The sequence below is a fragment of the Frieseomelitta varia genome, unplaced genomic scaffold (genome assembly GCF_011392965.1).
Source record: "Frieseomelitta varia isolate USP_RPSP 00005682 unplaced genomic scaffold, Fvar_1.2 scaffold_665, whole genome shotgun sequence".
Classification (NCBI taxonomy): Eukaryota; Metazoa; Arthropoda; class Insecta; order Hymenoptera; family Apidae; genus Frieseomelitta; species Frieseomelitta varia.
Window position 1 is genome coordinate 123,652 of NW_025110440.1, and position 15,866 is coordinate 139,517.

Consider the following 15,866-nt stretch of genomic DNA (forward strand, 5'->3'; position numbering starts at 1 on the left):
CTTCAATAAATTGTTTTTTGTTCTATGATTTTATTTAAATATCTTTAAAACCTGACATGGATACTGATAAATTTTCATTTAAATGTATAAGTCTCTTAATATAGTATAAGTCTCGTATCATTTTTTTATAAGTTACTAAATGATTTAAACGATATTTAATCGCGAAAATATTTGAACATAGGAAATTCTCACGAATATAGATATCACGTAAAACATTTTGTTATTAATTATAATCATTCTCACGAATACATTGATCAAATTTAAGATAAATCTAAAATTCATTACAAATTTACGTATCTGTTAAACGAATGTTTAACACAGGTATATAGTTTACAAAAATCAAGTATTCTAACATTTATTATGTGCTTAAGATGTTAAATGTTATTTATAATACTTCAGTGAAATTATTGAAATATTTAATTATTAATAATTATAGTATATCTTTGTCTATATATAAACAATTATACTATATTTATAATATATTTTCATCATTGTATACCTAGTTGTATTAAATATCTCGAAACACTTGGATTTCAAATTTTTCTTGTAGATATTGCAACCACAATAGCTAGTTGTATTAAATATCTCGAAACACTTGGATTTCAAATTTTTCTTGTAGATATTGCAACCATCTCTCAATATAATTCTTTATACTACGTTAATTCCTATAGTGCTCAATTTTATTAATTTTTACATGCCATAGTGTAATATTTTATACAACACATAATAACATACTTAGAAATAATAAGTGTTGGAATATCTTGATCAGTCACTATATCTGCGTGCAATTTTTAATAATATAAAAAATATATTTCCAATTCTGTGAACACTCTGGCTTCTTGCTGTACATGCAGGACGATAAAAATTAAAACGCATCGGCTCGAAGGTAAATCTCGGCTCGTGAAGAAACGCGATATTTTGTCGAGGTTAAACGGGTCTTTAAGGAAACGATGAGAGACCGGTATCCTGACCCATTTCGAGAGGGTTACGCAGCAACCCTTTCGCTCAGCGGAACCTAACGGACCGCGACTCATTTTCCCACATTCTACTTTCCACGAAAAACGTGCGACTACCTGATTTCCAAACGGGGTTGAAAAGCAACCCCGAATTAAGATGGGATTCCCTCGGGGCGCAGGTGACGCAACCATAGCCAAGATAAAACGAAATTAATTTCCTGCTCTGTCGATCTCGAACTCCTCGCTACCGTTATAGTTACGAGGCAAAATTCTAATTCGTATTTCAACGTCAGCTGCGTTCTTTAGAGACAGTTCTTCTATCATCTGTTGGAATTTAAATTACGTTTATATCATGTTCGTTCCTCGATTTAAATTTAATTGTAATTACTGTCGTCTTGTAATGATATTCGATTCTGAATCTTCTATAGTTTCAAATTCCAACGGGAAGTTTAAATGCCGAATGATTTTGTTCGGGAAGCTCCCGAAATACAATTCCAAATTTCAGCAATAATTTTCTGAAGGTTCAAAATCAAATACAAGAAGATTTATCAATTTGATGTCTATAAATTGAACATAGTTTCAACTATGAAACTAAAATTAAAAGTACATCCAGGGATTAAATAATTTCAATCGTTGAACGAATCGAACCAGTTACAATCAAATACTCTTATACAATACAACAGTCTAACAAAATACTTCAATTTACTGTTTCAGGCTCGCCGCAATCTCCACCGAGCAAGACACTGTCGTCAATGAGGAATAATGGTGACAAACGCCGGATCGCCAACGAATCGAAAAGAAGATACGTTCACATGCTCGCCGTGAGTAACATACCTAACATGAATCAGTCTCCCATTTTCGTTTATGACTCTTTTCATCCTTAATCACGCTTAATCCGCGCCATAAACTACCCGCACGATGTAAATAGGCTCGGAAATGTCAATCTAAAAGTTGGAAGGGCTCGAGTGAATGGTCGCTTGTGTACCAAGCACGAAACAAGAGAAAGAGAAAAAAAAATAGAAGAAAAGATCCAGCAGTCTCCTGGGAACACAGCATCGTGTACCTCGTTGATCGTTTTTAATCGTTCGTTCTCGCCTTTGTTTCATCCGGGGGGCCAGTTAATTCGGCACATTGTTACTCCATTATGTTTACGATTGCACGTAAGGAGAGAATCGAAACCGTGTGTCCATACGGGGACCAGCGGCGAAAAAAGGGGGAGGCACCCAAGTTAGCCGGGAGGGTGGCGAAACTCTCGACATTATTGGACAAGAGGTTCTACCCCAGCGTAGCTTCCCTTTGAAAGGCGAGCCTGCGCCCTGCATGCCGGCTCTCTTTTGTTTCCACCACTGTAACTATGGAAAACGGGAGAATATTTCTCTCTCTGTCTCTGTTTTTCTCTCTTATTCTCGAATAACGAACTGACAATTTGTTTTAGAGTCCTCGCGATTTCTTGAGGCTTTAGAATCTGATCTGTTAGTTACTCGAAGATTTCTTGGAATTTTATTTTCTAATTATTCTTCTATTTCCTTCTCTGTTCGATTTGTTCGAACTTTTTACAATTTTCTTCTGTCGTTTCAGTATTTTTCTAATTATCGAGATTTGAATTTTTAGTAGTTGACTCTATGAAAGTTCCCTGAGGAAAAATCCTTGGAATTTTATTTCGCAATTATCTTTCTGGTTCTTCATCTTTTAGAGTTTCAATTTGTCGGAAATTCTTCTTCTATTCTCTTTCTGATAGTAAGAAAAAAAAACTGAAAAATTTCAATTTCGATGTTCAAGCTCACAATGATTCTATAAACTATTTAAGATTTAATTCAAATTTCTTGAAATCTTGCTTTCTTACGTCTTTCTCGAAATTTTGGAGATTTAAATCACAATGCCGATGTATTTGATATACCTACGTTATTTTACCACAGGATTTTCTACTTTCTAATTCTTTCTTTTAATTACCGAAACTTTCAGGATTCCAAGATTGAAAATCCTTTCGTTCGCGTAGCAAATTTGCCGTTCAATGAAACAATTTCATTGTTCAATTTCTTCTTAAAATAAAAATATATTTCAAGGAGAAACATAAAACCAGAATTGGGAAAAATAAAAACATCGTAAAAATAAATAACATCAGTGGAACTGGAGTATACGAACTCCGTTTATTTGATTTGAAACTTGCAATAAATTTCTACTATGTTAACCAAAAATCATACAAACAACCCCAAACATATTCACGTAAACGAAGTTTTACTGTATCGATCGACAACGATACTACTTCCTAATTTTTGCCGAGAGAGAGAGAGAAAAGACCACGCGTTTTGCAAGTGCTCTTCGATTAGCAACAACTAGTTAAAAAGAGAGCGGGATAATCGCCACCCTTGCGAAACGAATCGCCGATAAGCGATGACGATGACACGAGCGCCTGGTTTCACCGAGTAAAATGTGGGAGGGTCTAACCAGAGGGTTGTTCGAGAGGCTCGCGTGACGTCATTGGCCAGCATTGCACCCTGACGATTCTGCGCAGGGGTGCCAGATTGACTTTGTCGCGTCCTGCGTAGATGTTTCCAACCCCTCGTCGCGAATTTCGAAAAATATTTAGCAATTCTCTCCGTAAGGGGTAAGAAATCGTTGCTTCAACCACGATTTATTCTTTGTTCAGAGTGGATAGATGTCGGAGAGTTCAGCTGTCATTGGTTGAATCGGAAAATGACTTTATTGTTTCTTGCACTATAGTTCGGTGCTAATTTAATTTAGTTCAGTACATTTCAAAAGGAAATTCCGTGTTCTTTTATTAATGATTTCATTTCTATCAACTAAATATTCTATTGTTGAAATGTTTCATTATCTATCCGGAGCTCCTATTCAAACTTCATTAAAAGTACATAGATCCATTATTCGAAAATTCCATCAACCAAACACTTTCGTCTTTCAATTAATTAAGTTAATTCCGATACAGTGACTTTCCATTTCCCAATTATCAACTCGAAAGTTGAAGTTACTCGAGGTATTTTTCCCCCAAGGAATCGCGTTTCTTTCGACACTGTAATTACCCTCTTGTCAAAACAAGTCTAGGTACTGTCTTGCTCTCGATTTCTCCGGAGAAGCTTCTACTTTCTCTTCCTTCAAAAATCACAGCGCTTAAAGTCCAAAAATCTCGAAAATACATACTCTCTACTTCGATATCGCTCGCACAACTCTGAAAAGAACAACACGAACACGTTCCCCCCCGTATCAACTCTATTTCTGGGCCCACCTACCTACCCCCTCCACTCGCCGGTACTCGAGGGTGAGTCCGCGATAAGAAGAAGCACGTGGACGACGCATCGAAAGCCGCCCTGGGGCGCAGCACGCCGCTCGCCAGCCGGTGGACGAGTGCCCATGACAGTAGACGAAGAGCAGAATAACTCTCTACACGATCGCTCTATGTGAGTGTATCTACAGTGTCGCACACGGTTCCTTCGTCCTTTCCTTTTCTCTCTCTCTCTCTCTCTCTCAGCTTCAACCCTTCGAACACGCGTTATGCACTCTCTCTTCACTCTTTCTCTCTGTCTCTGGCCCTCTCAGTTCATTTAGCGCGCGCCTTGTGTGCCGCGCTCTCACGCACACTCGCGAACGTCGGGACGACGATCCGAGTCGGAGGGGAGTGGGTTCGGGTCGGAGCGAGAGAGAAAATACAGAGAACCGCGTGGGGAGAACGCTGTTCTGTCTTTGGATGGGGAACCGGGAGGGACAGTGGGAACAGGGACGAGGTGGAACGACTCGAAGGCGGGGAGAAGGCTTCGTGTCGTTCCGTCTGACGGAGGTGGGGCATCGTTCCAGAACGGGTAGCTGGTGGGGGCCGACGAACCGCCGTGTTCGTTCTTAAATGGCGGGAGAGGGGGGCAGAAAAGTGGCACCGCTCCCCTCCGCTCTGTCTCTCTCTCACCCTTCGGAGGGGTTCAGTCATCTCGCGCCAGCCGAGCCACGCGCACTCGCGTTCTGTTTTACGTTCTGGGCTCGGTGAAAGACTCTCTCTCCGCTCCTTCGGACGCGAGTCTGATACGTTCTCACGCGTTCCGTGAATCACCAGAGCGCGTAGGCCAGAACCTGCGACGAAACCCAAAGGGGTCGCAAAACCGTAACCGTACAGAAAACAACTCTCGGGTCGTTGCCGAGGTTTGCGACAGTTCCTTCTGTTCTTTTTCCATCCTCGGACCGAGTCGGAGTCAGGATCTCCTTTGGCCTATCAGCCAGCGGTCAGTGGACAGCTAGACACACGGAACCAGACCGCCTCCTCCGGACGGAAGCCACGGAACACCCCCACTTCTTCTTCTGGTCAAGCTAAGAACTCCCCCACCAACGGAGCAGAGTGGTGTAGAGCGGTGTAGAGTGGAAAGGCACACATCCAGGTACCGAGTTCCACGGGTGGAGAACCCCGCGCGATACCACGGTGATCAACCCTCAAGAAGGTCGCTGAGCCGGACAAATTTTCCCCGGACAAATTCCAATTGCAATTCGATAGCGAGAGTGTCCGCGTCACTCTCCGCTCAGTTTTCTTTCCGCGTTTCATTATCTTGTCGCTCTCCCCTCGGTTTCGCGTGGACGCGCGCACACATCCCACCCTCTGCGGACCACTCTTGCCACCACCATCTCGGCGTCAAACAAACCCTCTCCTCACCCCGTGGAACGCGAGTGGAGAGAGATCCGAGACAGAGCGGCATCATCGCGCGCCGCCAATCCTCCACTTCTCGCGGTGAATTCGTGCGCTTGGTACCCGGCGCACTTCCGGTTCCACGGCGTCGTCGATGGGTCGCCACGCAGTCGTTCGCGTTCCGTCGAATTGAGTGTTTCTCTTTTTCTTCTTCTTCTTCTTCTTCTACTTTTTCTCTCTCAATTGTCCTGTCGTATCGGAGGATGCTCGCTGGATGACAGTGTGGACGACGTTGGCGGAGGAGACCGGGGCCAGTGATCTTATTCTTCGTGTGATCGATGGAGTGACAAAGTCTTCGAAGAGTGACCAGTGTGAAACTCGAAACAGAGGGATTATTCCGGGACGAGGTATTTCGCGATCGGTTGCGGAACAGATCCAGTGTTAACGCGATGCCAATGTGAACGCACGTCTTCGGACGAGACATCAGACAGAACTCGGCATTCGTACTCGGCATCGAGCGAGTGATGAGACACGCCAGAGACACCGCGGCCGGGTGAAGTTTCCATTTCAGTGCGGGATAATTGAAGTTCGTAGTCTTGTCGAGCGTTTTCGCCGAGTTGCGGCACCTCTTTTCGTCGAGGGAGGACTACTATGTTCACCGAAGGAGAGACAAGAAGCGGAGGACACGGGGATACTCGTTGAGAGAGGGATAGAGAAAGAGAGAAAGAGAGAGAGAGAGAGAGAGACCGAGGTAAATACTTGACGAAATTACCCTTTAACTAGAATCGACAAGAGGCAATATTAGAATGGAGAGCTGAAAAGGATGACTCTAAACGGACATTAAAATTCGTAGGAATGCGTGATTGGTTCGTTGGTTTGTTAAAAATTGATAGATATTAGATCGTGAAATGAATATACTCTAAGAACGCGTGGACAAGCTAGAAATGTTCGTAGAAATTTGTCGTTAATCTCTAACAGGAAGTTGGAACTTGTTCTAGTTTGGTATACAAAAGAACGTAATGTTCATGGGATGATCTTACGCCTTTGTTGTAAAAACATTGTTGACGATGAAATGTTCGTAGAAAATTTCCGCAGAAACGCGTCGTCAGTTTCTTAGTGTTTACAAAAAGTCAACGTAGTAAAGATTGTTTGCTACGATTTTTGTACAGATGATTAAGAAGATTATCAGCTTGAAGTTCTAGGAATTTTCTGCTCCGTTTCCGCGAATTTCTTCATCGTTGTTTGCGAGCTTTTTTTCTTCTTCTTCTTCTTCTTTTTCTTCTTCTCGCAAGTTGTTTAATCACTTATGAACAATTTCATTTTCTTCGTTCACAATTCATTCGTCATATCGATGATCTTTGATCTATCGTTTCCAAATTTCACGAAAGAAATTTGAACAAATGCACAAGTACAATTTAATTTGATTCAGCGCCACGTTTTGAAAGTTCAATCTTGAGTGAGTGTAACATTTGATATTGTTACACTTTACAGAATTTTTATTTACATCTCTCATTATCCGGGACTTAATCAATTTTGCGCTTGATGCTAAAAAATTTCCAGACAACTCATTAGTTCTTCGACGATGAATAGATATGTAAAAAAGCCATCATTACGCATGAACGATTCGTCACGTGGCGTTGTAACTTGAAATATACGAAGACAAAACTAACATCAATTTCATTTAAGCTCCGATAATATTCAACAAACACATAGAATTTATTAATTGTACTGTTGGTTCCAAGAAGTACCTTTCCGAACGAGACGCATACAATATATTAATATTCTTATGTAGATACTGAAACTCTGATTATGTCAATGAAACTGTTATGTTGTTTTCTGTTAGAAACAAAAGTCTTGCAATAATTTCGTCGCGTGAAAAAATTATTCCATTTTGAAATGTACCTGACTGTCGTCACTGAAACACTCCTTTCGTCCAACAGTTATACAATTCTGTCACTATTGTAGAAAAAAAAAATATATACAATATATTCTACGAACATTTAGTCTGTGCCTCTTACTGTTAAAAATTATGTAGTAAAAAATGATGAGACCGACGACGAGTATTCCTCTCGACTGGCATCTTTTCAGCTCGTGACTAAAGTAACTAAAGCGTGTGCTAGTTTAGCCAAGGAAAGGCGCGAAAATACTAAATTTCACTGCGGCAAAGATCACACCAGCGAGCAGAATGTTGCTGAATTTCGGGAAAGCCATTAAAACGTGGTTGCGTGCAGCAGTTTATTTGTAATTTATGCGAGCCGGCAAGCAGTACACAAAGTATTTGAATTACAAAAGAGAAGTGATGGGCTAATCGCAAGGAGTAAAGTAATAGTTGGCAGCTCACTTAGTCTTGGATTCAGAGAGGTGTACGTTCCTTAGCACCACGAGATGAATTTAGCGTGGAGCTCATTGTTCTTTCGAAGATGGACGAACAATTTTTCATAAACAATGTCGATCATCGTGAGAATTGTTTGTTTTTGGAGTTAGTTCGATTCACGGGATTAACAGGTGTGCAAATTAATACGTGGCCCTCACAATTGAGAACACATTTTGTTTCTTTTCTTTGGTTTCTTTGGGTCAGTAAATGGAAATAACGAAATGGTTAGTGACTAATAACTAGACAAACAACATATTTGTCAAGAAAGGGCCACGAATTAACTTGTAGATTTCATACGAATTAACTTTTGTAAAATTTCGAATTTTCATCAATGTCGAAATTTTTATCCATTAGACACAGTCTTCGTTGGCATTTATACATTTTCTGTAGAATATTTTCTCATCAACGTTGGCACGTGGGAGGCCAAGCCTTTCTTCTACTTTCCTCTCTTCCATTCTAAAATATTTTCAACCATTCTTTTCATACATCACATTTATCACATCGTTGATCTCTGATCTACTTTTCCCAAGTTTCGCGAGAGATTTAACGCGTTGAAAGACCCTACGATAGCTATAAATGAAAAGTTAAAATTCGACGTAAAAATACGATTCGCTAAAGTCTCAATCGATAAGCGAAAATAACCATTTTCCAGGAAAGCGAGAGTGCACGCTAACATCTTTCAATTCTGATTCATAAATCTCAATCTTTCGTCAATAAAATATTCATCGTGTTGCTCAATCGTTATAAACGTCTCGATACTTACGTCGCGCAAGAACTGTAATTGTTGCGTTGCGCGTATTCTGACAAACACTCGTTTCGATGCACGTAATTCGATCTTGTCGTTACAAGACGTACAAACTGACGACACGTTTTATTTAATTTAACTTTGAATTTTAAATCGAACGAACATTAACTTGTTATCGACTCACTTGTGGATACTCGATTTTACAAAATCGGCCTTTACACGTGCTACAGTGTAATAATTCTCCGACGATGGACAGCCGTGTACGTGTCTAATAAAAGCGTCGCTGCGTACGAACGATTTGTCACGTGGCTCTGAAACTCGAACAACTCGAGGATAAAACAGCCAAGTGAATATCAATTTTATTCCAAATTCCTCCAATGCCACCGACGATAGAAGAAAGAAACATACATTTTCATAAAATTTATTTGTGTATTTCACGACTCGCTGTATTACAACATGAACTCTCTTTCTGACAATGAGTTCCACGAAGACACACGTACGTAAAGTTTCGGTATTTTCCAACGACGAGGTAATTCGTTGAAGAATCAGCCTTTGTCTGCAATTTTTACGAATTCTGAATTAATTTGAAAAAATGAATCACTCGGAGACGAGGCGTGTTTGTGCCGAGGGGTTTGATATTGGTAGTTCAATCGTATTAAACTTTCTTTCAGTTCTTCTACCTTAGTGACGCATACTGAATTACCGCGTAACTTCGAAACTCTGGCGAGGAGACAATTTCCTTAACTTTCACGAACCGAGAAAACTAAAACAAACATTTGATTTCACGCGCAGAAATATCCAAATATTTCCATAATACCAATCTACCAATAATGAAAGATCGTACGCGATTACCGTGGCTGAATTTTCTCAAGGGTGGATACACGTATACACGTAATTGCCCGTAGGAATATCGCGTTCGGTTAGAGCGGAAAATTAGCGTTGCTCACGGCCCGGCCGGGTGGAAATAACTGAGAAACTGGCTGGCTGATTTCACGCGACGATGCTATCTTGGGGCCGGGATTTAAGAAACCCAGGCCACGGAAAGAAACGCGATATCGCGGTCGCGAAAGGGGGTTGGCTTCGCGGCGCACCACCACAACCACACGGGGGTGGGTGAATTTTTATGGCGGGGCACCGGCTGACGATTCCCTTCGTCCGGAGAGCCTGTAATCAGAATCGCGGCGAGCGCTCGATAAGCACCTCGCTGCTTGCTGGCCCCCTTCTGTGTTCGTTTCCTTTCTTCGTGTGCGCCTCGATAAAAATCCGCGCGCACCGAGAATTAACCATACGTTTCTTCCCTTTTTCTTTTTTCTTTTCTTTTTTTTTATTCTCGACCATCCGGCGAGACACGCTGAAAATGAGGCTTGTAATTTACCTTCGTTCTCTAACGAACGGACGAGGTGGTGTTTTTTTTTTTTTTTTTCGTGTCGTTTGGAAGAGTTTCCCCTTCCACTTATGCGTCGGATTCGATCGAAGTTTACGCCGAGCCTCGCCGCGAGTTTATCGTCCGTTTCTCTGTTCTCGCGTAGCCTCGATCGATCCTGCGAACGAAACCGAACGTGTACACGGTGGCGAAGCGTGGAGCTGGAAAACGCCGGAAGTATTCGCCTCTCGTTTGGAGAGATTCATATAACGCTAGAACTACCGACGACCAAAGCGACAATCAGAGAATAGAAAAAAATTTATGACACAATAAATGACGCGATATTTTATTCACACATTTGTCGAAGAGTCGTTTAAATTTCGAAAGATACGTTGTTCCGTGTCTATAAAATTTCGAACAGAAATTATAAATTGGTCATTTTCATAATCTTTGGTAGTTTCAATGTTAATTCATTGAGTAGGGATCATTGTCCTTATTACCGTCTCTACTTGTGTGCTCCAATGTTAAAACGAATTATACGGAAGAACTTGTAGAAACAGGAATTATTGTTAACAGACACTGTTGCACCGTTTGCACATTTAACCAAATGCTCTCTGAAATAGTGACCAACCCTCCCAAAAAAAAAAAAGAAAAGAGGGAAAAAAACACCGAAAAAAGACGAAGGCAAAGACCTATAGGGAAGACAATAGGGAGAAAAGAAGTAGTCCAATCGACAGATAAAGGGAAGAAATGAAGAAATCGAAGGGGTAAAGGAAAGAGGGAAGGAGAGAGACCTGTGCGCACTTGTTGATACACGCGGATCCGGTGGTAAGGAGGAGAGGAAACGACGAGGAGAGAAAAAGAGGGCGGGAGGGGAGGGAGGCTGCGGTGGCTTGGCGAACGAGGGGGAGGGAAAGAAAACCTCGAAACAATTGGAGGCGCGGAGGCGGCCGCATTTCATGTTGGCTGGCATCGGCTCCCTTTAAAGAGTCTCTTGCTTTTTGTTAGCTCTTCGAAAATTATGATTGTTTGTCCGCGAGATTTACTGCTGCCGCGGCCCTCTCAGTGCGGTGCAACGTGGCCGTGGTGCCCTCCGGGGGCACCGAAAACTAACTCTCTCTCTCTCTCTCTTTTTCTCTCTCGAGTGCAGTCGAACGTTGCAGGGGAGAAGAGATTCGGGGAGGATGGTTTGCAGAGATTAGAGAGAATCACGAACTCGTCGTGATACTCTGTATACGTTTCGCGCTACCGTCTCTATCTTTATTTCTCTGACACCAGCGAATTTTCTTCCCTCTTCTCCCTTTTCTCGCGCGCTTTAAAGTTGTTTAGTTATCAAGCGGGACCGTTTCACGCGTAATCTGCCCGCGCAAATTAGCGCTGTTTGAACTGGCTGATCTCGCACGACGATTAAAAATTTCCATCCAGTTATCCAGAACTTAGGTGCGTGCGTGTTTTTTCTTTCTTTCTTTAGTTTTCTTTTTTTTTTTTTTTTTTTGTTTTCGCTCGAAACGTCGATTAAATTAAATTTCTGTTTAGAAGACAGATTTCTCCTTTAAGATTTGAGAGTTGAGATTTTTAGAGGGGACAAGTCATTTAGAAGCTAGAGAATTCTTTTCGTACTTTACTCACTCGAAATTAGGCTGCCATTGTACGATGATTAAAAATCTCCGTCAAATAATCGAGGTTTATTCGTGTATTTTCTTTTCTTCCCTTAGTTTCTCCTTTCTTCGAATGATTTTGAGCTTGACTGAGAAGAAGGCTCAATTTAGATTTAGAAGCTGCAAAAGTTTCATTCAGTGGCATTTTCCTATTTTTATTCGCTTAAGATTACGCTAATTTCGAAGAAAATTTCCATTGAGCCAAGGAGAAAGTGTCGATCTTCGTATTCGAGAGTTACGTTTGACAGTGGAATATTACTGGCGATTTGAAAATTTGGAATGATCTTTCGAGAAAGAACAGAACGAGCCTTTTTCGAATTACCATTATATAATTAAAAGTTTCCATCGATAATTAAATCCTGAATGCGAATTTTCTTTCTCGTTTAAGAAAATAGTTTTTACATTTGAATTTTATTTGCTCGAAAAACTGGTAGTGTTTACTGTCTACGTATTATTGGCAATCTAAGTGATTTAGAGTGCAATAAACGTCCGTCGAGGTCGAATTACCAGTTCTTCTTACTCGTTAAAAACTGAATTAATCCCATGTTACAATTAAAAATTTCCATCGAACAACTAGACTCTTGAGTTTATATTTCCGTTTGCCTTTAGAGAGTTGTTTTGAAACTCGTTTAATATTAAAATCTCAGGACATTGTTATATATAGATATTTTTGCATAAATTAATTCCATGAAATCGTATGATTAATGATGTTTCATGATAATCGTGTCAATTACGAACGTGTGTATTAAATAATTAAACGATTTATTGATTATAGGAAAAGTTTAATAGTAACAATAAATTTACTAAACAGAGAGCAATCTCCTGTGACGATTAAAAGTAATCTTGATCGGGTATTTTTCTTTAGTTCTACATCCATCCAATCCTGGAAAAAATCGTGTCAAGGCGACAGAAATATGTAATTCATTTTTAACCAAGCTTCTTTTTTGTCATTCAGTTAAAAATAATGAAGACGTCGTTTAAAGAATTCTAAAAAAAAAAAGAGGAGAAGAAAATGATTTTGAACGGAGAGGTAAACATACTTATTAACCTACATGACAACGCTCGTTTTATTCCGAACGCCATCGGTGTGAAAATCATCTAATGAATTCGTGGTCGTTTTGCGGAATGTGTCTGATGAAATATTTATTACCCGATTGGTGCATATAAAACGTCGTTTTATGCAATCGAGCTTCAGTCGCACGTAGTTTCTGCGGTGTGTTGTAGATTCGATTGAAATAATTTCCACATTGTTAAATGCTCTTTTGCTCTGTGACCTGTTTCCTCTTGTTTCAGATTTGTAACAATTATCGATTAGAATTCTCTTGTAGAATTTTACACGCGCATTACAGAATTCCGAATGTCTTTGAATGAAGCTGTTTCTTTGTGAATGTAATTTATGAATGAAAAATTGATTGGACGGAATGGAGAGTGTCTTTAACCTTCTCGAGATATTAAATCTAAATTTGATGTATTGCAACAATCGATATTGGGAATAAGTACATGTGTATGGTATAGAGCGACAATTTTTCCAACTCCATGGATATTTTAATTAATTAAAGAAGAAATTTACTATTAATCAAGTATTGAGAAAATTCATTTAATAAAAATATTTTATTATTCTAATATTTTTCTATAGTCAAAATATTACAGTATGATTGTCTTTACACGAACCTCAAATTTGGAAAAATTTCACACTTGGAGAAGATTGTTTGTGAAGCTTGTTGTTGAGAATGAATATTAAAGACATTTTCATCTTGTTCAAGCAAATTTATCACGAATTATAGCAAAGAAGAAAGTACAACATTTTGTATTCCACAGTTGATAATTCTTACAAATCTGTCATTTGATAATTAGTAGACTGTAAATTTTTATGCACCTTTGGGAAATTTGTGGATACGGAACAAATGCTCGTAATATGAAAAGAACATACAAACTCAATTCAAAGTGCCTTTCATATATTATTTGGTCCAAGAAACAATTTTTTTTTTATTCAAATTCGAGTTTCTTAATCATATTACCAGAAGAATACGATTTTTGCACAAAAATCCGGAATCTTTTAATTAGTTACAGTCGATGCCAGAAGAAAATTTGCGCCAAAATCGAACTTCGACACTGGAACTATCGATTTACAATATAATAAAGAACACTTGTAAGTCTTTTATTTATATGTTCAATTAAAAGTCATTCAAATATCTCGAAATACACTGTTAAACGATGATACTTCATATGCATCGATGAAAATACGAGCTATATCAACCAGCGAGGAATTGAGGGAAATTGTAAAACTCGTTCTCCAATCTTTTCTTTTTTTTTTCTAGCTTGACGCTCGAATTCAAGGTTCGACGATCACGTTCGATCGTAAACCATCGAACCCGCGAAGTTCGATACTCACGGTATTCCGTTGATTTATTCGGCATCTTATTGTGCCTCTGAACTAAACCCGCTCTCCGGCCATCCCAAAAAGCGACTTTCTCTCTCTTTTTCTCTCTCTCTCTCTCTCTCTCTCTCTCTCTCTCGTTCGTGCGCGGTTCTGGCGATCGCTCTATAAATTTCACAAGTCTTTCGAACCCTATATTTTCTCGTTATCCTCGCGTTTTGCACGACACGTTTTATTAAAGTACGATAATTTTACGAGGCGCAGCCTCTCCATCCCCTGTCTTGCTTCTTTTTCTACGTCTTTTTGCTCCTCTCTCTCTCTTTGTGTTCGTTCTTTGAAATATTCGCCACTATGAGCCACCCAAGTTAAGGTCAACTTTTCAAAATTTTTTCGCAGGGAATGATCGGATTTGGGACGTTTCGAGATGATTTAAATCCCCCTACAGAGAGCTATACAAGTATAATCGAAGGTGAAAAAATAAATCGAGACTTGTCCGTTCTCGAGAAAATAAAAGTTGAAAATTTGTCACATACGACTCGAATCTGGCCAATTCTATACCGAACAGTGAATAATTGACAGGGAGATTGTTCCACTTGCGAAAATAAATGAAAAAAAAAAAACTTAAAGGAGTGAAATTCTTTCTTAAAGACTCCTCGTCCTCTAGAAAATACAATTAAAAGATTTCTCAAGCTGAATCTCAACTGAACTGAACTAAATCTCAAAGTCTGTTTTCTTAGAAACGAGACATGTTTCACTTGTTTTCACAGGCCGATTGTTTCTGTCCACTCTGAAATCAATCGAACTCAAATACAATGTAAATTCGAACTGCATAAAATCTGACTACAGAGTCAGCTGTTCGATCAAGTATTATTCAATTATCATTGATCAACCGAACCGGAGGAAAGATCAAAAAGAAAGAAAGAGAGAGAGAGAGAGAGAGAGAGAGAGAGACTGTTCTTCTCTTTGGTTCTCCCATTCGAACCGTATATACCTTTCTCGGTGGGAAGGCAGTTCGGGCAGTAAAAGGCCGAAAGTTTTTAATACTTTCAGTTGTTTTTATGGCGGCTGGCATTTGCTCTTTTATTTATTCATCGTCCCCTCTTTCTTTCTCCATCGCGGTGCAACAGCACGCGCGCGACCCTTCAACCGCGATCGCAGGGCAGAAACAGAGAGAAAACCACCGAGAAGAAAACGAAACGCTCACTCCCAGAAGAAGAAGGAAAGAAAGAAAGAAAGAAAGAAAGGAACGGGCGTACACGCGGTGCGCAAGACAGAAATAGGGAGAAATCCTCAGGAAGGAGAGAAAGACCTCAGTCAGCCTTCTCTGATGTACGACTCGGCGGTCCGCGCGAAAAAAATCCCATAAACCAGTAAAAAAGCACGGGGTCTCTGGGCCAGAAGGGACGCGAGGGGATAAGGGAACAGTCGGGACAAGAGAAGAAGCAGAAGAAGAAGAAGAAGAAGAAGAAGAAAAGGAGGAGAAGATGGAGGGTCCAGTATCGCTAAAGGAATTCCTCTTATGACGAACCACGCGTGATTTGATTTTCTCTCATTCCTCCTCTCTCTCGTGCGCCTCTTTACCTCCCTCTTTACAACCATTCTACCATTTCTTCTTCTTCGTCTTTCTCTTCTTTCTGTCTTCCAGCTCCACGCTTCAATTCCGTCTTTGTCGTTACGCGGCTCTCTGTCTCTCTGTTTGGTTTTTCACCCGCGGGGGGGGGCGCTTGAAACCGCGGCCCCGATCTCGATGCACGAATTAAACAAAAAAAAAAAAA

The 15,866-nt window shown here is 40.2% G+C and overlaps 1 protein-coding gene across 4 annotated transcripts in view; it reads left to right on the top strand.

Moving 5' to 3' along the window:
* The first annotated feature begins 1,716 nt into the window (after positions 1–1,716).
* Positions 1,717–15,866, top strand: part of LOC122535037 (zinc finger protein castor homolog 1-like) — a 142,790-nt gene continuing 128,640 nt past the window's right edge. For 2 of the 4 annotated variants that reach the window (XM_043666196.1, XM_043666200.1), the window contains exons 1-2: positions 4,890–6,316; positions 11,733–11,739. The gene's annotated coding sequence lies outside the window, so the exon portion shown is untranslated. Of the gene's footprint in view, positions 1,778–4,889; positions 6,326–11,732; positions 11,740–15,866 lie in introns of those variants that run through there. The other 2 variants (XM_043666198.1, XM_043666197.1) reach the window with 2 other exon arrangements.